Source organism: Primulina tabacum, chromosome 1, assembly GCF_025594145.1.
Source record: "Primulina tabacum isolate GXHZ01 chromosome 1, ASM2559414v2, whole genome shotgun sequence".
NCBI classification, from domain to species: Eukaryota; Viridiplantae; Streptophyta; class Magnoliopsida; order Lamiales; family Gesneriaceae; genus Primulina; species Primulina tabacum.
In genome coordinates this window covers 38,444,789-38,468,567 of record NC_134550.1, presented here as the reverse complement: position 1 = coordinate 38,468,567, position 23,779 = coordinate 38,444,789, and the positions used below count along the sequence as shown (strand labels likewise).

Sequence of the window (23,779 nt, the reverse complement as noted above, 5' to 3'; positions counted from 1 at the left end):
CAACTTCAAGAATATAACATAGATAGCATATACAATAGTCGGATTGATACATTAAACTGTTCATAATGTTCTTAAACTTGGGAAACTATAAGAAATTAAATTCTTTTCGTCGCAAAAAGAGAATTTAGATGAAAAACCAATATCTACAAACGATGCGTCAAAAGAAATCCTTTCATCCCCCCATTCATGTGAACACAAAATTTGCTTTGAAAATGAACAAACACTGCACAAAATTTGATGACAAGATATGAAAATTCTGGTGACCACCACTTTCTGTAATAATCACATCAAATATTCTTGTCACAAACCTTTAGATCAATGAAAATGACAAGTAAAACCAGCAAAAGGCCACATCAGGGCTTACAACAACGCTTGCAGTACTTGAATCCAACAACAGTATTTAATAGTTCAATTCTGATTTCAGTTGTGGTAAAAACTCTCGCAATTCATTTTCAGGAAAAAAAATGGCATTTCTTCAACGAACGTATAAGACTGGTTGACACCACATTTCTAATTATATATCTTCATAGGTTTCTCAGATGAGGGACGGTCCTGCATGAATATTGGTTGATGTGCTAACTGACTGGGTTCTTGTACGAAACTGGCCTGGAAAAGATCATCGGTAGTTAAATTTGGTCACGGGTATACACATTATCATTAGGCAAAAACTTGTGTGAGACGGTGTCACGGGTCGTATTTTGTGAGACAGATATCTTATTTGGGTAATCCATGAAAAAGTATTATTTTTTATGCTAAGTGTGTTACTTTTTATTATGAATATCGGTAGAGTTGACCCGTCTCACAGATAAAGATTCGTGAGATCGTCTCATAAGAGATCCACTCTTATCATTATATAGAGGAGAGGTGGATTTTAATTTCCAATTGTGTTCTATTTCCGTTGTCAACAGAGCTATTAAATTGCACTACTCTTCAAACTAGAGGCCAGGAGGATTTTAACATCTTCTATAATACTGCATTCTTGAATTTGGAGGGCAGATGGACTTTATCCTCCAGTTGTACTCTATTTTTCATAAGTTTATTATCTGTGGCAGGCAGGTAACACAGTTATCTAACAATTCCAGCAACGTAAAGAGATTGCCGGTTGATTGGTCCACTTTTCATATTTAACAAGACCAAACGGAAGACATTAGTGGAGTCATATGCAAAAGTTCCCGATCCCATGGCTTCTAATACAACTATACAAGAGGTGGCAAAAATCCCATGTAGCCGACCACAAACCTTCTTCAAAGGCCTACAAACCTCACTCCAGGGTTTTATGGAATCTCAGTTCAGTTTGAGCTCATCTAAGAGGAATGAGATTTGTTAGCTTACTAAACACCAATATCTGTTAGCAGCCTAGAATTAACCGGAGAGATATTTATAGGATATCCAGTTTCCATCAATTAAAAAGGTAAAATGATTTGCGCTTGGATTGATGGATTTGAATTTGAGGGAAAGATTTTGAACGGATTCAATCGACAGCCATCTGCACTGTATTTGAAATCCACAACAATTCCTATTAAAATTGCATAATTTGATATGGATTGAATTTGGAATTCATTTGATTTTGTCTATCTAAGCAAGTTGATTCTACAAGGTGATAAATAACGAATAACAAACGTAAAAGAATACAATTGCATAATATATGGCCAGAATAATGATACCTGATTTTTCACTGGAGATAAGTGCTCCAACCCAAGATACCGCTCACAATAAACGCTGCTGTCACTATTCTGTGGATCCAAACATTCATAACGATGAAATGTGGTTATTACCCTATGATGTAAGTGCATCAGCAAGTCTCCTTAATAATGTACAACACCGAGAGAGAGACCTGGAAAAAACTGAACAAAATCTCTGAATCCTGGAGGTATTCTGCCAGACCTTCAGACACAACAGCAAATTTCCACTGCCAAATACACGCAAATGAACAGAAAGTGAGAGTGTAGCAACTAAAGAAAAGAGACAGTAACACGTAGACTCACTCAATGCCAGATAAAAATCCACTCATAGAATTAGGATTAGGTTTGAGCCTAGTATACCTTAGAGAATTCATCATCTGGTACATTTAACTTCTTTTGTACACGAATTTTGACATGAGATAAAACTTCATTTGCGTGAATGACCAACAAAAATGGTACACCAAAGTTATGGATTTGCTGTTAGAAAAAAGTTAAATCTATTGTAATTGAAAAAAAATAGGTAGAACGAGTGCATTTCATGGATTATAGTCTAAAATATGCTTATACTGATCTACTTCAAATTAAGTTAGGACAAATGTCACCATTTGTTTCTCAATTCCCACGGCTTCGAAGTGGTATACATGAATCATGCAATCAAGTTGACCAAGACTTTTCTCTTCTTGAAGAATCTGCAACAAGAAATTGCCAAGGTGGGACTTGTGAATATGAAGCCACATAAAAAACGCAAGTAACTTGGCCTAAAAGATTCCAATTATTTGCTGCACGCACAACCTAAAAAAGGAAAGCACTTATGAGCACATCATCCAAACTCACACACACAGAAGGGGAGTAAGAGAGAGAACCTCCTCTGCCCGTAATGTCCCATACTTGTAATTTAGGCTCTCTATGCTTTCGTTGGCTGCAAAAATCTGCAAAAATGATGTTTTAGCAACTAGAACTTAAGATCACATGGTTAAATATACGTCTTTCCCAAGAAAGAAAACAAAGAACAAGAATATTAATGAAAATTGAAAAGGCAAAAATAAAAAATAAAAAAAAATTAACAAGGTTCAACATCCTACTCCCTCCACCAGTGAGAGCTCTAACATGAAGTAATTTTAGCCACAAGATACAATTACTAGAAGTGATATAAGACCAGAAAGTCATAACATAAGCCTCTTGGATCTTTCTGAGTCAATGGTTCTGTCGTCTGAAAAGTATAGGACATAGACATGCTCTAGACACTTCAAACAAGGTAGGAATTCAGGTTTGCAGAGAACAGTTTTTGTTCTCAAAGTGCAGGATTGAGTTTTTAAAAGGATGCAGGAATAGGGAACATGTGACTCAAACCTGGATAAAACCAGGGAACAATTCCTCAACAAGATATAGTTGCCTTGACAGTTGCAAGTTACTTTTTACAATGTTTGTGTTCCATGACCGTCCATGCTTTATACATATAGTTAATTGAGCTCAACCATTTAAGTTGAATCCGTAAGAAGATGATTTTCCTACTGTGTTATTTTATTATTATCAGTGTTTTAAAAGGCACTGCTAAAGCGCTGGGCGGTTGCCCACCATCTCATTTTTAGAAAGACAGTTAAAAAACCGTTGGCTAGGCTGCCTAGTTGTAGCCTAATGTAATATATATATATTTTTATTTTTTAAAATAAGATTGTTCGACATATTTTTTAATCAATTTGTATTGGATAAAGAAAATGAATATGTCATTGATTTTGAGTTTGAATCCTATAAAAATGAATTATTTGAGAAAATATTGAGATGAACAAGAAGAATTAGATATTTAGGTTAAAAAAAAATTGTCTATGCGTCTGGCTATGGGTGACCGTCCGCCCACCGCTTTTTAGAACACTGATTAAATATATAGAATTGAGTCAAGAATGGAAGACCTTGTAGATCTTGTGCCTGAACACTTCCATCAATCTTAGCTCTGCGTTTGGATGAGACAACTCAACCTACTCCATATAATGCCAGAAAAATCAAATGACAAAATGTTGAGTACAAAATAACGAGTTGATCCAACAAAAGACAAAAAGAAACATTCAAGATATTCGAAAGATATATTACCTTACTCACACACACACACACACATATGTATGCATGTACGATGTATGCATTTATAAATGTGTATGTGCGGCTAAGCTATATATTTCTCTGTGTTTATGATCTTAACAACAGTCCCAAGGCTTACCATCGTCCTAAGATCATGAAGTAGATCACCCACAGTGCTTTCCTTCGGCAGTCTCAAACAGTTGATATGCATCTGGATATGAAAAAAGGGAGATGGTCTTTGTTAAACATAAAATAGAAAATGAGTTGATTTTGTGCATGAGTGCATTTGACATGCTTATGCAACCAAAGTCCAATTCATACTCACGTCATTGTTTTCTGCATGACAAAAAGCTATTTCAAGTGTTAGACCTTGTAATCCCGACAGAGGCATATCCAATATTTCATAATACAATATATTTGAAATCTGTCAAAAAGAACAGTCTTTGTCAATGTTTCAGGTCCTCGCCAAATTTACTCTGACCGCCAGGATAGTGTGTCACTTACATGATTGTGATGGAGGAGCATCTCTAACAAGTTATCTACTCCACAATACTCTATGGGATAAGGTTTTGGCAGCTGAGTGTAAAAATCTTGTGATGTAAGCCGGATTTTGGATGGATCATCTACACCAAGACGGTGAGCTACTCTTCCTACAACTTCATCATATGTATCAAGCCTTGATCTACAAATTCAGTTAATGTAAACGGAACAGCAAATACCCAAATTAGCATGACCTCTGAAGGTAAAACAAAATAGCATGTTCTATTACACGAAGGTTCTTCGAAAAATCTTACAGTACTAAGTTGAATTCTTCATCCTTTGGCTTCTCCAGAGACCTAAAATAAACAACCCGACAAATATTCAGTTCAGAAAGTCAAAACATTTGATTAAAATTAAGAAGTTTCCGAACAATAATATAGTTTACAATTGTTTAGTTGTCACAAAAATAATTTCACCTACTCAATAAATAGAGTTTCAGAAGTTACAGAAGAAACTATTTCCAGTGAAATTGAACCAGGGTTAATAAAAATAAATTGAAAAAATGATGATGTCAAGACAAAACATAAGGCAAGAGTAGTGCGAGAAAATTTTCGAGAGCATGAACTAATTTAAATACTATAATACACTAAAGATGCTGAAACTGTTTAGGTGCTACTACTGAGACCTCGTAGAAGCATTAAGCCGATAATGTCTTGGACAGTTAAATAATGCAGCTATTGAGTCAAATTCAAACTGAGAAGAACATTTTTTTTTTTACTTTTTCGCGTTGGTTAGGCTTCCTCCCTTTAACTTTTAACCATATTAGTCAATTGCTTGATATGGGATTTTGGTACAACTAAGAGACACAAGGAAACAGTGTGTTTTTTCTCCAAGATGCAAAAACAATTAAATGCCTTAAAATAGTGTGATAGTCTGCCAGTATAGGAGAGAAAGCTACAAAGTCAGAAGATTCCCCTTGTCCAGATTGTCAATGGAGCATCTGAAAATAGAAATAATTCATGAAATTTGTTGGATAGTATAGTGAATGGAGAGAGGCTGAGAGGGTGTTAAAGCAAGGGGAAATCTGAAGAACTGCCAGTTCTACACGTTCGCAATTCACAAAATTTCATGAGCAGTTGAGCAGTAACTACATGCCAAAAAAGGTGAATGGTGAACCTAAGGCAAAATCCTTCAGTCCTATGCTACCAAAAACGAAAAAGGAAAGTAAAACCCTCTTTACCATCAAATGCAAATAAGCAAAATTTAATAGACATTAACGAATTTGATCACTTGACACACATAAAACTACATCAAGCTAAAGTAGTGCCATGAAAAAGATATGCAACGAAGGTCACCCAATGTCCTTAGGAAAGTACTTGGAGATTATGCTGGTACTCCAAAAATGTTTGAACATCTGGATAATCATTTAGTTGACTAGTTTCGACAGAAAGAGACTTTTGAAAGCAAATAATGTCCCCATCTACAAGCTGCAATATAAGGCGAACAAAAGCCATTTAAACAATGTCTCTAACAAAAAGTGAACACGAGGACATGATTTTAAATTACCTGGGAAGCTTTAGATGTAAATTTCGTGTTGATGCATTCACACATGACAGTGGGCTCAAACTTTATTTCCTGAAGAACAAACAAAAAAGCTCATGGAATGGTTTTGGTTTGTAATATTCATATTTGACTGTGGAACGGTATATTACTCACACAAAACACTAACAAATTGTGCCTAGCATCCAGTAGTGAGGAAAGATCTGCTACATGAATTAAAAGCCAATAACAGATTAAATACTGTGGTTCAAGCTGTCTGGTGTCACAACCTTTCTACCCTAATCCATCATCACCTTTACGGGAACGATTGGGGAAACCAGCTCGATAGAAGACTCAGCAAGGACAAAATGGTCATATCTGACTCAGAAAACAAAAAACTGGGCCACAGCAACTGTTATCTAATACTCAATTGGTTATTTATATAGTTGCAAATATAAACATTGGCAAAGGACCAGAAGTACTGTCTTTCTCATTAAACTAAGCACAGAGCAATGGAACAAACCTTATACAGTATGATCTCTTCATCAGGAGCATAGCCTGCCATATTATTTAGCTCAGTCAGGATATCTGCTGGTGTGCCAATGCCCTTCACATAAAGTCTTCCAGCATATCTGGCATAGAATGCAAGGTGTTGTTTCCATATCAGCCCTCCTTGCGGTATTTTAAATTATTTCTTTGATATTTTAAATATTTTTCTTAAAATTTATTGTACTGTGAAAACAGGTTAATCAGAAGAACAATAATACCTCAGGTTTTCTGTCTCAGGATCATAAAACTTGAAGAATAGCAAAATGTCATCTTCAGTCCTATCAGGGAGAGGAATTGGCTTCTTATCCTAAATTAAAAGTAGAAGCTCGTTAGTATTAATGATGAAAAAAGAAGTTTCCTGCCAATAATTTTTGTTGTTTGTTTTGATGTTTAGTTACCGGTCCAAGCTCCACTTCTAAGAATAACTTCAGCTCAGCTGTCTTAAACTCACATGGTACTTCCATCAATTGTTCAATCTACAACAACATAAAAATTTAAATGAAAATTGATTACCAAACTAGGACATTTGGCTGACATTATGTTGAAATTGTTGATATATTTAATTTTGTGATATAATACAATATTAGGCTTTTATAATCATCTTGTTGTCTGGCCAAAGTTTGCAGAGAGACTTCAATTCCCCAATAGGTTAGCCTAGGGAATCTTCGCATTTATAAACTTTAAACGTGCTAACAATTTTATAGAAATTTGGAATTATCACATAGGAGGGACATGGCCTAAATCTCTGGTTTTGATGGACATAGCATGATTAACAATCGGAACATTGATGTAGTTTAAACAAATTATAATAATCATGAAATCACAAGAATCATCACCATCAGAAGTATTGTCCCCAAGAAACCACAACATGGAAAAGATGATTTTAATAACTTTGTACAAGTTGAGTAGAGTTGGATATCATATTACCACCTATACAAACTGAAACAGCATCCAATATCAAAATTGTTTTACACCATTAATTATCTTTTAAAGGGCATGTCTAGTGTTCGACACATAACTACTAGCTTTAAGCACACAATGATTCACTCTCAAAAGTTTCTTCGATTAAGTCAACAAATACGGTAACACGTCTTTTATAGCAGTATGCAGGTTAAAATTAGATGATGCAAATGTGTTCTGGTATATTGTTGTAATTTATATTTATTTTTTAAAAAAAGTTCCTGAAAAGAGAAAATACTGCAACAAGAAACGGGAATATGACAATGCCAAATGTGGTTTTGCTTTAGAGCAATGGAGTCATATCACATGCAGAAAAATAAATTTTATGACATTATGTTCAATGACAAGTCAGTCACATGTCTGAGGCATGGCAAATTAAAGTGCCAAATTTAAAGGCTTTAGACTAAGTATTTCCAACAAAAAGATTATATAATGCACAAAGATCACAATATATGTAAAGCAGTAATGATTGCATATGATAAAAATAAAGTGATATGGGACGTGACAAGCTGCTATGGGTGATTAAGTGTGGTAGTTTTACATACACAAATAATGGAGAGGTGGGAAAAGGAGGGAAAGACATGAGAAATCTCACTTGCTAGGTCATGCTAAAATCAAACAGCAGCAACACATTTTGTGTCGTGTAAATATCAAGAATTGAATGCTCAAATGACAACCTAGAAAAAGTTCTTTATAATGCAAAATGCTCTCCAGGAAGCTAAATTTGGGAAAAGACTATCAGCACAAACATAAATCCTTTTGCAGACTTCGACAACACCATAAAACAAGAAGCCAATGATATACAGTACCTTAAGAAGATATTAATTCGTGTAGAAGGCGAGTCATCAAAATCAGAATAAATGAAAAATGCTTACACTTTTTGTTTCCTCCAGGTGTGTCAATGGCTGGACAGGACGATATGTGCCGTTTTCGCGCTTTGCCCAGTGCCAAAACCTCTGTAACTGAACTGGAACACCGAATGCTTTGGCAACCTCTCCTGCAGAAGCCATCACAATTAGCTGATAATGCAATAACAACAATTATTATCACAAGTTCAATTTAACTTTTGAAATAGTTAAAGAGTACTAAATAATTTTTCTATTACTAGTGTGAATCTACTTAATAAAAACTTCACTTGCAGAATATGAAAAGAATAATAAAACATAGACATGTCTATTAAAAAAATAGACTAAATATAAAAGAAGCAAATATAGCACATAACAAGAAAAAAGAGATTAAACCAGCTACTAATAACTCTCATATTTAAATTTCGAACGATCAGATTTTAGAAATGGCTTGTAACCGAGTGTGTGGAAAACATAGGCATAATAAAGCATGCCTGAGTCTTCTCCCTCCTCCCTTCTCTTTTTTTTTAGTTACTCTAAAGCCTTTGGGCCCACCTGGTTAAGGTGTTAAGCACCAACATATTTTCTTTAATTTACTTAAAAAACAAACAATGTTTGTGAGAACCGAATTTTCCCCATATGATTAGCAATTGTAAGGAAATTATAGGATTTGATTTTTTTGTATGTTAATAAGATATGCACCTTGGGAATTAATTGTGGAAATATTCAAGTCAATGATATTTACACTTGTGCATGTAAGTTTTGATATCTAGGAGAAATAATTCAAGATCATGGGAGATTGTGCAAGGCAAAGACTTAAGGAAATGAAATAATGCATGATTTGGTGGGATACAACCCAAGATTTTCGAAATTTTGTGCCCAATTATTGTAAGGCATGGATCCAAGGTAGTATACCAAGTAGATTGGAAGGAAATCCTCAAACCTTGCACCAAAATCGTTGGATCTAGCAACCTAAATTCTGATTTAATCTAAAGCATTGGATTAGAGCATAAATCTCCTAACTTGGGTAGATGAATTTTCGAAAATAGCAAGGAATATTGGAGTCAACATTGAGAGATTTGGAGCAAATTTTGGTAGGATTTGAGTACCATGTTTAGATCCACCACCCTCACCTATAAATACCCCATCACCCCATCATTCTTCACACCCCAAAATCTCGAAAAATTCCCTTGCTGAATTTCGAAAGTTTCAGCAGCCATACTAGTCGAAACTCTGCCCGAAAATCGTCTCAAAATCGTCCAAGAAACCGAAGCCTAAGCGCAGTCCGAGCAAGAACGAGAAGCGATCCAATTTCCGAGCCAAACGTCCACGTTTTTAGCATCAATAACTACGGTAAGTGGGCTGTTTTAAAGGTTTAAAATTTCGGATATATGCATATGTGATTTTTCGGTATTTTTGAAAATACAGTCGAGTACATGTTCTTTCATACTCCTTCTTGTGTTGTGTCATTCGGTTTTAAGCACTGTGAGGAGTCGACTGTATATGGGTGGGAATCCCAACCATGACGTACCCTTATGCGGTGGGGGATGTAACAGCTATACGGCCTCGCCCCCTTAAAGGAGTAAAAATTAGGGACTGACGTCAGTAAACCATAGAAAGTTAGATAAATCACAGTGGCTCGTAAATGTTATGCATGTTTATGAAGTACGTATGAAAGTCATGTGTTTCGAAATTTATGCATGTTGTCTTTATTGTGCTCGATTTTCCCCCATTTGCTGAGTATTCCCAAAGACTCACCCCCCTTACAACCCTTCCCAGATAAGTCCGAAGAACAGATTGAGGAGGAAGAATCCGAGCAGTTTTGGGGATGGTGAATGCTCAAGGAAATCGATTATGTTTAAGTTATTATTAATTAGATTTACGTTTCCGCATTAAAACTCTGTCGTCTTATTTATTTCGGTAATTGTAAAGACCATGGCTATTTAATTTGAGATTATGATATATAAACTGGTTCGGTTTATACTGTGCTACAAGAGGCTTGTTGTTGCGATTGTGTGATTGTTAAACAACGCCGGTGTCAATCCCGAGTTTCGGGGCGTGACAATGTTTGTTAGCACATGGGAATCATCAAAATGCTTTCCCTGTTCTATATTTCATAAAGATCTAACTTCCATTGAACTTTGGCTTCCAATTGAAACAACATTACACTTTGAAGCGGCGATTCCCTTGCCAACAGACTACCTTTATATAATTTACAGAAGTTTAAGTTCAAGCGTTCATGTTTAACTCCAACAAGTTCAGAAAGTTCAATGTGGAAGATATGTAATCTTTACCTACATTCTATACATATCTCCGCACATATATAATAGGGCCGGAGAGCATAACACCACCTTCTGACACTGACAGACAATTAACAACATTCCTATTGAAAAAAATTCATTTTTTTAAAATTATGCATTGACTTCGCACAAAAAAAATTGAGTCCAAAGTATGAAGTCAGAAAAGCAGTGAGGCTTGTATCCCTCACTACACAATTTAGGTATACAACAGATAACGAATAATTACCACCGAACTTAAACGCAAAGGAAATGAAAAATAATTGAAAATTTTGAGTTTAACAAGTTTACATACCTTTAAAACACTAAATGGCGTCGACTTCAAAACACGAAAACCTTTAAGTTTGTCGTGATCCACTAAATCAAAATATACATTTATTCCAATCTGCTCATCAAAATCTTCATCACGTGCAACCTGAAAGCATCATGTCAATCGCCCATAATCAGCAAAAAATTAAAATAGAGAAAGTTTGCTATGCACCAGATTTATTGAAATGAATTACCTTTACAATAGTGTACAGATGCGCATCTTCTTTTTCTTTCATCCGTTGTTCTTTTTGTTCTTTTTTTCTCTTAGACCTCTCCTGCGTGATATCACATCCAAGTAAGCCAACCACAATTGATATCTTGTCATAAGATGCAAAAAACAATTAGACTGATGTTGGCAGCTTTTTGTTCACTGGGCAATGTCTCCTACTTGATATCACATCCAAGTAAGGCCAAACACAACTAATATCTTTTCATAAGATGCAAGAAGCAATTAGGATAATATCGGTAGCTAACCCTCAGATGCTCAGCGATGTCCTTCTCATCAATGCTACACATTATTTTATCCATATCACTTTCACGTACATACACCAGCATATAAGCATTTGAATTCCTCTTTGGATTCCTCGTAATCTTAAAGTGGCCATTAATAATTCCTGGGATTATCTTCATCAAGTGCTGAGAAGAAATGACCATATAAGAAAATGAACAGGCAAAACAAAGCAATCTATCCAGAAAGGCAAAAAAAAAAAAGTAAATAAACATACTTCTTCACCACCATACAGCTCCTCTAAAGCCTTTCTCGTGTCTTCTTTTTTCACATGTTCATCATCAAATCTATACCTACAAGCCATTCAGAATGATTCACATCCTGAGGTTTATAATGGAAAATTTACATGTAACAGTTATAGTTTCTGCAAACAATTTTAGAGTGTCAGGAAAACGTCATTCGGTGAGGGGCATGTAAAATGTCAGGTTAGGTGGTCTAGCATACTCAGGGCTGCTGACCAAGTAATTTGTCTCAATGATCATTCTTGCAAAATTAAATAACCACCACCACCTTTAACGTAACTGAGTTTGTACAATTGACTAGAAATTGTGACATACAATTCAAACATATCTGCCATATGCCAAATCACTTGTGAAAAATACCAATCTCTGAATAGAAAGGAAATTTGAGGGAAAAAATCACATTCTGCAACAAATGATTCGCAGATCATTGGATAATGTAGAATTAAACTTGATAATAAGATGAGCTCAATAATTAGAAATTATAAGGATTTAATTTCACTGCCCAAGGAACCTAATGTTATGGTTAGTGTTATGGATTGATTAATTGGATAATCGTGGAGATCGGTTATGCTTACCACTTGTGAGGTTTGCTGCCTGTCAGACAGTATTTTGATATTTGGATTTGAGGCTCGTTATGAGATAATATCTCCATCTCTTATCTTTTTTTGGGGGGGGAAATTTCAGCTTTCATGATTTTATTATCAAACATCATCTTATAATTAATTACAAGAATCCTTTCCAACAGAACTACTCTAAGCATAAATTCAAATCTTAAAGATAAAATTTACTTCCCTATTCTATCATTCTCCCATACATGTAGAGTACGTGAGTAAATTGACAAATATAACGCAAAAATAAATAAATAGACTAAAGTCCGTTTGTCCTGTGCTTGCCTAGAGTTGTGACTCGCCACACCTAAGAACCTATAATTTTCTCCTTATGGTCTGTTAGGTAGCTGTTGATACGTTGGCAAAATGGTTCTATAGTGGATAAAATCTCTCACAAAACTTGGGCGCTTGAATTTTAAGGAACTGTTCCCTAAAGGCAATATGAAGTGGTTCTTTATCCTCATAGCTTCTTATTCCGCTTATTTAACCCCATCTCCGCATCAAATTAAATATTGTGGACATAATTCAACAAAAGGAGAAAAAAAAAGGAAAATAAAGAAACTTTTGACAAAGTGGGATTTCAATATGGATGCTAGACAGTATAAGTTTACAGGAGCTTCTTTCGAAATTCTAAGCCAACCATCCCAATGTAACAGAACAAGGAGACCCGTAGAGAAGACCAAAATGCAAGGAAGAAGACCCTTCACAATAAACCGGAATGGTAAGACACCTGTATAAATACATTAGATACCTGCCAAACAAAAAACAGTAACAATCGTTTACACTGGCACATGAACAGCATTAAGCAATGATATTAGTGAAGCAAACAATTCATAGGCTTAAAACAAGCTGTTAAGCTAACACGATGTAATGATGTGCATATAATTGTTGTATTACAAGTTCTGGCATAAAATACATACCATTGACTAGAAAGAGCTGGCCTTATAAAAGCATAATAGTGCCCACCATGCACATCACCTCTGTGGACCAATACACTGATAACAATTTAAATTGTCAGGATAGAAATGATGGCATTACAAAATTCAAGATGTGGTATACAACCTTAAACAACATATTGAAGCTCTGACTGTTATATTATTTTATTAAAATCTATAAAATAATTTAATTGTGGTCAACATATTTCAGACTTTCAGTAAGATAAATATGAGAGACTCTCATATTTAAAAGAAAATAAATCAACAATATTATCTGGATTAAGATGATAAATATTTGAGATTTGATTTATCATATCTCGGATAAATATCCTCAAGATAAGTCACAATCAATTCAAACTCCCTCGAAGATGGTTAGAGAATATTTATAAATAGTGACTACAAGACCCCTAAATCAATGCAGTTATTCAGGAATACACCGTTTATACTATTGCATAAAGATTTAGATGATCCTTGTTTTCTCGTGTTCATAGGATCTCTGCAGTTCATGTCTCAAATCAATATCAATGGCTAGAGGTTAGAATTCGTTCATTTTTATATTTTCACATATCATTCTTTACATATTATGTTTGTGCGTATGTAGATCGAATCTAGTTCTTCGGCATATTAGTATTTCTAACTGTTGGTATCATAGCGGTTTTAACTCCATCTTGATATTTTTGAGATTTTTTTAATTGAAAAAATTGGAAAATTATATCGATAGGAGTTATATTTGTATCGTTAATTTTAACATGATTTCGAAATTAATAATCACCCCCAAATTAAGATCTGAAAATTTAATTTTCAAAAATCAACAAAATTGGACAAGAAATCATAGCCTTTTAATTGGTGAAATTCGCCACCGTAAAAAACCCATCACTAGGTATTAGTGAAATTTTTTCAGAAAATTTTGATATCCAAAATTATTTTTGAGAATTTAATTCTCAATTTTCAGTATAGGGCATTTCCAAATTAAGAAATTTTTAAATTTCGGACTTTTGACTTATGGATATGTTTGGATCGTTAATTTATGGAAATTATAAAAATTCTAAAAGTTGGTTTTAGAAACATTGACACTCCAAAATTATGATTAATAGTCTATTTAGAATTTATTTGCATGAAATATATTATGCCAAAATTATGTGTATTATTGATTGTCTATTATGGAAATTTTAATATTATGATTATATTTATTACCATAATCATGCATGCAAATAAAATTTAATAATTTTCATGGAGAAATTGACATCTTATTCATATTTAATTTCACATAATTTTATATGAACAAATTAAGCTAAAAATGTGAAAGTTACTAAATAAATTAAAATTTTGGCTTATAAAGATCTATAATATGGATAATTAAGTAATAATAATTATGAAATACACATGAAAAAATAATCTAGGGGAGTTTTTCATAGAAAAATTTAAATTGCCTTGACTTGCCACTGGTTTCCCTGATAAACGTTGTTTTGTCTAGAAGTTAAGTATTTAAAGGACCTCAGCGTCACCTCTTCTTCCTGAGAGCATACTTGAAAAGTGTTGGTTGTGTTGTTAAACAATTACTATATAAAGAATTAAGCAAATCCATAATTATGTCCAGTGAACCCGTATACTTTTAAATAATTAAGATTTAGCATCAGCATCCTTAATTATGCAAAATTATACATTAAGTGGGTTGAGGATCACATGAAGGACATTCATTATGGTAAATTATCAAGAGCATAAATATTTATATGTTTGTGATTTTATGTCTTAATGATTCATATAATTCTAATTTATTAAAGAATAGCCATGACATCTTTAATTGAATTAAAATTACAAATTAATTTTGAATCACATTTAATTGTAACAGACATAAATTACATAAAATTATTCATCATTTGGTAATACTTGGAGATGAATAATTATGGAAAATAAATTTTTCATGCATAAATAATTCAATATCCTAGTGATTCGTATGCTTTTAATTGATTGAAGAGTAGCCACATCATCTTCGATTGAATTAAAAGTATACATAAATTATTAAAAATCATATTTCGTCATAAGGGCTATAAATTGTAATTAATTATATTTGAATAGTAAAATTTATCTCACAGGAAATTTCATTATGTTAAATATAATTAATTAGAATATGATATTGAATTATTTTCTTAATTTACCCACATGGAATAAAAATAGGGTATAATTAAATAGTTATATCAATAAGTTACATAAATCTAATTGAATTAAAAAATTTAGCCCACGTGCAATTTTTATGTCAGTGATTCATATTTATCGCATTATTACATGGGTAAAACATGACAAATGGTTCAGTACTTCATCTAGTAACATTATCATGTATTCTATTTATTTATTTATTTTGCAGCATGTTGTCATGTTAATTACTCTAATATTTGTTGTGTAATTCCCGAGATTCAGTTATAATTATAAGGTGCGGAAGGAGAATATTATTCTTCATTTAGGCTTAATGAACACTTATTTACTATTAGGAAAGATGAGCCATCTGTCATTAGTGTATCAGTTATTCATATGACTATCTTATGAAAAGTAGGAGAGATATAATTGTTTCTCGAATAGTTTCATAAGTATCGATATTTCTGCTGAGATAAGGAGTTCAATCGAACAGTATGATAGTGTTCTTACAATCACAAGCACCTTAATTATATATTTTTCTTTTTTAAAGCTCATCAATATTCAAGTGCACGACTATGTCCTGCACATAAGGAGATATAACGACCCAGTTTTAAACTATTGAGGTTGAGATATTTGAGATATTTCTAATCTACGTTATTTTAATCATTCTCGGTCAACATTATGGCTTATTTAAGATCATCAAAAACACACATAAAGTTAAAATGATCAATGATCATACGTGTTTAAGAAATGGGTGTACTCTTGTGGATGAGAGATAAGGTGTGAGTATGACTAATCAACTCTCATTAGTTATAACCCACTCAATATGGTTAATATTAGTCATAACATTTGGTGGATTGGTTATGATTCTACAATCCTTGTTACCTATATTGTGCGAGGATTGCAAGGCTCAAGGAAGCCATTAGGAAATGATTCACGCGTCATCTATTTAGTAAACTAGATGATCTCACACGTAGAGGCTCTCGAGACTTGCATAGTGGTTTTACATTATTGTTGGAAAAGACTTTCATCTCAAATTTCTTTAGAAATTTGATTTCAGTTTCAAGAATAGTAACGAATAGATATTCCTTTATTTTTCAGATTTATCATTTAGTTGTTGTATAAATCTGAAAATTTTAGAAATGATACATACTTTGTTTTATAGTCTTTTTTGCATTAATTCACAAATCATACCTGCTATTGCATGTTTAAGAAAATATTGATATTAAGAAATATGTTATGAATTAATATTACTCCGTTATGTGACATATGTATTTTATTAGTTTTGACACTAATTTGGACTACATTAAGAGTAAGTATACCAATATGTCCAAGAAAGATGTTAAGAAGGATTTAGACATATTGGAGATCGTTCTTATGGATATTTATATAGTTATAAATATCTTATTACCTTTATTTATGATTACTCACGATGTGTATATTTCTACTTGCTTTATAACTATGAAGTGTTGGATGTTCGATAAAACATATAAGGTGGCAGTAGAAAAGTAGAGTTGCGAGATTAGATAGGGTAAAAGGTATTATGATAGATACATTGAGGATGAGCATTGTGTGGATCATGTTTAGCACCTCCAAACTTCTTAAGTTCTTATTAATTGAAATCCTTAAGACTACCGTGTATATATTAAATCGGATTCCAATTGAAGTTGTCCATAAGACGGCATTTGAATTATGGGAAGGTTGACATCCAAGTTTGGGACATATAAATGCTTGTCTAAGGTAAGAGTTGATAATCTAAAAGAAAACAAGTTAGACACGAGGACCATTAATGGGTATTTCATTGGATATTCCAAAAAGTCTAAAAGGATATATATTTTACTGTCCATCACAAATCATAAGGTTTGTGGAATCAAGAGATGCAAAATCTTGAGAATGAATTGATTGGTGGGAGTGAACAAATTAAGAATATAGATCATTATGATGCACGTTCATCCACATAAGTTATATATATTGATTGTTATTAACTGCATCCCTTAAGTTAAAAATTGTGTTGTGGAATAAGTCACATAAATTCTACAAATCGTTGATCATGATCATATGGATCTTAATGTTCTTCAAGATATTGAGCATTCGGTTGAACAACATGATCTAGCTTCATTCGAAAGTATTGATGCAACATTAAAAAGATCTAGTGTAATTAAGAGATAATTTCAAGTGATTATATTGGGTATCTTGGATCTGACTATATATTTGAGCTGAAAATAGTCCTGAGATGTTTTCACAAATCATGAGCGTCAAGAAATCAAATTTGTGGTATAATGTTGTGAATAATAAGGGATTCAATACAAATAATGTAGTCTAAAAGTTGGTTCAGTCGCCATTTGTTGTACATGATCCTTAAAATAAATAAATTCTCATTAGGCAACATTGAACGACGTAAGGATAGACTCGTTGCTAAGGAATTCACTCAAGGGAAGAGAATTCACTAAATAGAAATATTTTCTCAAGTATTTAATAAAAGTCTCTTCATGTGATCATAACATTGATAGCCCATTTGATTTAGATTTTGCATTAGACGGATATGAAAACAATATTTTTCAATTATGACATAGAATAAAAAGGTTATATAATCTTATCTAGTGACATTGAGTGTTTAATGTTACAAGATTAAGAAAGCTATATAGATTGAAACAATTCTCGCATTAGTGGTATTTAAGTTTTCACAATGTTATCTCTTCCTTGAGTTTTGTTGAGAACATTGTGTGCTATTATGTATACTAGAAGGTTAGTGAGAGCAGAATTGTAGGGAAATTATCAAAGTTATCTAGGTATTGACCACTCGAAAGTTGTAAAATATTTTTGGTGTACCTTCATGGTACTAAATATTACACGCTTATTTATGGACAAATTAACAATTTGGAAGTAATTTATTGGTTCCACTATGGAGTCTAAATTCGTCTTCTATTTTAAGCACTATTGTATGGTGTATGTTAATGAGTTTTATTTTTGGGCTTAGAAATGTGAATTTTATGTCTAAGCCTTTGAGATTATAGTACGACAGTTCAGTTTTTGTCTTTGTGACTAAAGCGGCAGTCGAATTAGGTGTGTCGAATATGATATTTCTCATATTCAGTTATGTACATATTCAGTTATTTTGAGAAAAATATCAATTAAGTTGACCTAGAATGAAACATTGGTTTTATTCATTAAGTTATATTAAGTAACATAATATATGTGATACATGGAAGATAACACTCGGTATAACAGAACTTCTTGCCATGATTCATGTATATGTTTCTTACCTTTGTATGATGACTAATTTCTTGATTATTCAGATCAATTGAAAGATGTAGACCAAGTGGTAGAATGTTAGATTATTTTATTAAAGTTTATAAAATAATTTAATTATGGTCAACATATTTCTTTAAGATAAATATGAGAGACGTCTCATATTTAAAAGTAGATAAATCAAGAATATTATTTGGATTAAGATGATAAATATTTGATATTTGATTTACAATATCTCAAATAAATATCATCAAGATAAGTCACAATCAATTCAAACTTTCTCGATGATAGTTAGAGAACATCTATAAATAGTGGTTACGGGGTCCCTAAATCAATGCAATTATTCAAAAATACATCATATATACAATTGTAAAAGATTTAGATGATCCTTGTTTTCTCGTGTTCGTAGGATATCTGCAGTTCATGTCTCAAATTCAATATCAATGACAAGATGTTAGAATTCATTCTTGTTCATATTTCTGCATATCGATCTTTACGTTTTATATTTGTGCATATGCAGATCAAATCTAGTTCTTCAGCATGTTAGTATTTCTAACACAGACCAGATGCATTGATATGCAAAATGTTGATTCTAAGAAACACAGAAAAACTATAAGCCATATTTACAGATTTCAACCATCTCCACAACCATATTTTGGCTAGTGGAAAATTAACTATCAAACAACCCTTAGTTTTGAAAGGAGGCATTAATATGTGGTTTGAATTATGAAACTTAAAACCAAACCATATTAATCTCTTACACTACTGAAGGCCAGATTACCGCAAAATTTGCTATCCTGGGCCCTGGCACTCCAATCAGAATATAATTCTACTGTGGTCGAAAGAAAAATCTAGTTTTTACACGAGCAAAGACAGGAAATGTGTACGGACCTCCAGCCAAAGGAAACATCAACCATGTAGGTGTAAAAAACCATTGACCATTTGTTTCGAAACAAAATGGTCACAAGGATCAAAATTTTCCTTGAACAGGTCTTTTTTTTTCTCCTTCCTAATAAGTGCTTTAACGTTCTAAACATTGAACTAACTGAAGAAGCATCCATTTCTTCAGCATTCACCAAAGTCCCACTTACAACCATCCAAATTTGGCATCCTCCTAGAGATTGAACTAAAGTGATTTAAAAAATTGCATGTGGTTTGCGTAAAAAAAATATAAATAGACGGTATAAACCATCTCAGTATCTAACCTGTGAAGTGTGTAAAGGTTGCATATGCTTCTATCAGCCTCTTGTGATAGGTATTTACCGTTATCTAGGTCTAGATCAAGTTGAAGAGGGAATTCATAGCAGTCATTTATCTGTGCACCATCAGCAACATGAAAAGATACGTAACATACAAATAAAAAAAAAAGGACATGACATAACTTATCGATCAACGAAAAAAATTACATAACTCATATGCAAGGAAAAAATAATACAAAGACTACATGCACAAAACATAATAACTTCACCTTCACCATGATGTTCCGCACAAAATCATACTCAAACCGTTTTAAATGAAGTTGGAGAACTGGTGGAAAATCACTAAATAATACCCTCTTTTCAGCATCCTGAAACAAGTAAACCATAAGTCTATCAAGAGTTAAATGAAAACTCTAATTGTAAATCCCTATAGTGAGAATATAAATCATAAAAAAAAAATGCCAGCATCATCGAGACTAAAGAAAAACATAGGCACAAGTAGATCATGACTACTTTGAACCAGGGTGATAAAAAATCGATCAAAGATACAATGAAAAAAAATAAGTTGCAAAATAAAGTTAAACATAGCACCTGCAAACCATACTGTTCAGCATGATATTTATTATCGCCTTCCAGATGTTCAACAGCAACATATTTATCAAAGGAATCATAGACATCACGACAACCCTTTACATCAAGCTGAAGATCTGCCACACAAAGTTACAGAATATGATCAGTTCAATTATTAATAAAAAGGAGATAGATAAGGTGTAAAGCAGATCCACATCAAATACCATAAAATGACTCCATTCTGCAAGATCTGTACTCAACATTGATGCACTCTATAATGCTCATGTGATGCCCTTCCAATAATTTCCGTATTTCGCCTTCCACAACAGTTCTCTAATCGACAGCATCACAATAATCAGTGAAGCACAAGACAAATTGAGTAATTGACAGTGGTGATATTATATTTCTGAGGACCTCCATTTTTTCTTCGAGTTTCTCACAAAGAACTCTGTTGAACTCCTGAACATCACAAAAAAGGCTTCGTTTGTGTCCCAACCAAAGGATTTGGTCAACTCCTTTGTTGAAACATTTTCATCACCATATTGCAGCTTGTAAAATAAACTCTGAAGAGCCACAGGGATACTTGTGGATGGTTTATCATTAAGAGTAGTTGGCATGCGATACACAACCTGGATGTACAAGCAACGGAAATATTACATTTACAATAGGTTTTCATATAAACAACTTATACAGATGTTGTAGTCCCTGGAGAGAGGTCCCAACCTTTCTGAAGTAGGGAATATGGTATAAAGTTTGCAGAAGAGAGTTCATATAACAAGTAGCCCCTTGGTTTTTTAGTCCTACATAACCAGTTTCCTTCTTCGAGATATATAAGATGTTACCTATGGCTTCCTCAGCAGCGACCTCAGCTTCAACTATAATGGCATCATTGTAAAGATAACCTCTATTTGGATCATAAAGCTCAATGAGTGGCATAAAGGATTCAAAACCCCAATCTTTTGCTCCAGCTTTGAACTGTTCTGTTGTACCTGCATGGACTAAACAGATGACAATCGACGATATTCTGTCATATATTATAACAGAAAAGAATAATTTTAAAATTAGCACTGCAAAATGCACATTATAATGTTAACAATATGTATAGTATATCTAGAATCGTAAAAGGTTCAGATCAACAGAAAATGAAATATATCAGTTAGCAATACAAGCAAGTACGACATATATTTAGAAGTACTACGAACATTTGAAGTAGATTCGTATTCTGATTTGCAATCCACGTAATCAACTCATGATGGTAAAAGCGAAAAGCCAAAGAATGAAACTAAATATTCCTAAGCTTGTCAATTAAAACATTTACGGGTGAGCGGCAAAATCTCAACGTCCGAAAATCATGTGTATCTGACCCTACATGAGCATATCAAAATTTTCTGGATATACGCCTTTACTGGATCATAAACATATATCAGACCCCAAATTAGCGGATATTCAATTGGATATATTTTAGAGTTTTCGAAGGAATTTATGACGTTTAGACAATCAAGTTATAGGAAATTTATATAATAGTTTCACTTATTCTAGATGCATGCTTACCATTAAATTTTGAAACTGGTAAGATGAAAATTATGGGCACCAAATGAGATTGGAAATTTAACTTTTCAACTTTATATTTTTAGTATTTTTAAAAAAAAAATTGAAATTAGAAACTAAAAGTTAGATCAAATAAATGTGGTATTCGATCCTAAAAAAGAAGGATATTTGATATGGGGATATTCTTTTTTAACTGATCGCACACGAAACGAAAACAAAATTATCCAAGTAAATTGGATAAGATAGCAAAAGTGGTTGTAAAGTGTAAATTGTTCTATTTTAAGTATGAAAAAACAACTGATTATACTAGCTAAGACTAACCATCAAACAGGAACAACATTGGCAGAATCAAAATGTTCTTGTTTGTGCTAGTCAAAAGCCAAATGGTATACTTTGTGAACATTATATATAGTGCTACGGACCATAAAATCAACTTAGTGTTGGACCAGTATAGAAAAAGTTAATGTAGGAGCTGAATCAAAACAGTACTTGTCTGTTGTTCATACACACGAGAATGTTATTTTGTAGCAGCAAACCTCCTTACAACTAACCAGCTTACGGCAGTTGCTTATTAGAATGCAGTCGACATGACTACAGCATGGAGCCGCACCAAACATCATGAATGAGATTAAATTTGAATTTCCAGCAATAAAAAGAAATTTTTTTCTTTCTGCCACAAGAATCAAGACCAGAATTTAACACTCAACTTGGAAGCAATTCGATCCTCTGACTATAACAGGATTTCATTACCTTTTCTGATTGAGTGTTTGTAATCAACTTGATTAACAACGGCAAAACTGAAATGAACATATCTACTCCAGCCAGATGGTAAAATACCAGAATCGGCTACTTCCAGATACACGGACAGATCATCTATTTCGTTATCCCACAAACAAATAATAATCCGCCTGACAATTATCAAAGGGAAAAATCATTTCAACTATACTAGCAAAAAATTTTAAAACAAGGAATTAATGCTCCAAGATTAAATCCAATTAAAAGTTACCATTTATAGTCGCCAACTTCAAAAATTTCAGAGTATATCCTATTCACTGTCAACCCAGAAACATTTTCAATCCTCCAAGTGAACTTGGTTGTACAAGAATCCTTAGCTTTTTGGTTTCCTGCTGCATTACATGTTGCTTCGGGTGCTACGAACAAATTAATAAAATAAATAACAAAGATAAAATAGAAAGAAGTTTGGGGCCCTTGTGTTTGTTGGGCCCTGCCGACCCAACTCAACTCAAACAGAAAATTCCTGGCGTTACTTGTAATTTTAAAAATTCCACCAGATTTTGTGTTCAAATCTTCAATCTCTCGACTCAAAAGAAATTTCAATCAAATCAATTTAACAACTCAAAGCAACTCTAAAAAATACTATGCTTATATAACACAACCACATATTTTTCTCTATACCATTTCAATCATGATTTTATCACAATTTTTTTTACATAATCATTTTTATATCGCATTAACTCTAATAGGTAAATATGTTGGTTAAAACTAAAACACATATGCATCAACGTATATGAGATTTCTATCGCATTAACTCTAATATGTTGGTTTGGTTACTAATTTTTTTTCCTGGATCATATATATATATATATATATACTTCGATTATCATCAGCAATTTCCAATGACGTCACCTTCCTCGATCAGAGTCCATTCCTCCAAACTAGCTTGTGGAGACAACGAGTCCACATCTTCTTGCTGCCAAAACCAACACAAAATACATAATATCAATTAGTCGTACTGCGTGACCGATGTTTTGGATCTCGGACGAAACAGATAGAAAGCAAGAATCGCAAACAATTCAAAGTTTTCCGATTCATTATAATTCGCACTGTTGAGTTGAAACAACCAATCCACACACATGAAGCGAGCTGTGTGCGCGAATTGATTGCGTAACTACTTCTATGCATGAATATGGGGAGCAGTTTCTGCACCTCTTCGCGCGGCGGAGAATCCATGGCTGTGTGTGATTGCGTGAGAATGCTAGTTCAGTACTGCTTAACGATGATACTTTCGAGCGAATGTAATTCGCGGTTTGTATGGTTT

At 33.3% G+C, this 23,779-nt stretch overlaps 1 pseudogene; it reads right to left on the bottom strand.

Annotated features, from left to right (window-relative positions):
• Positions 1–297: 297 nt before the first annotated feature.
• On the bottom strand, positions 298–23,779 carry LOC142544149 (ubiquitin C-terminal hydrolase 13-like; annotated as a pseudogene).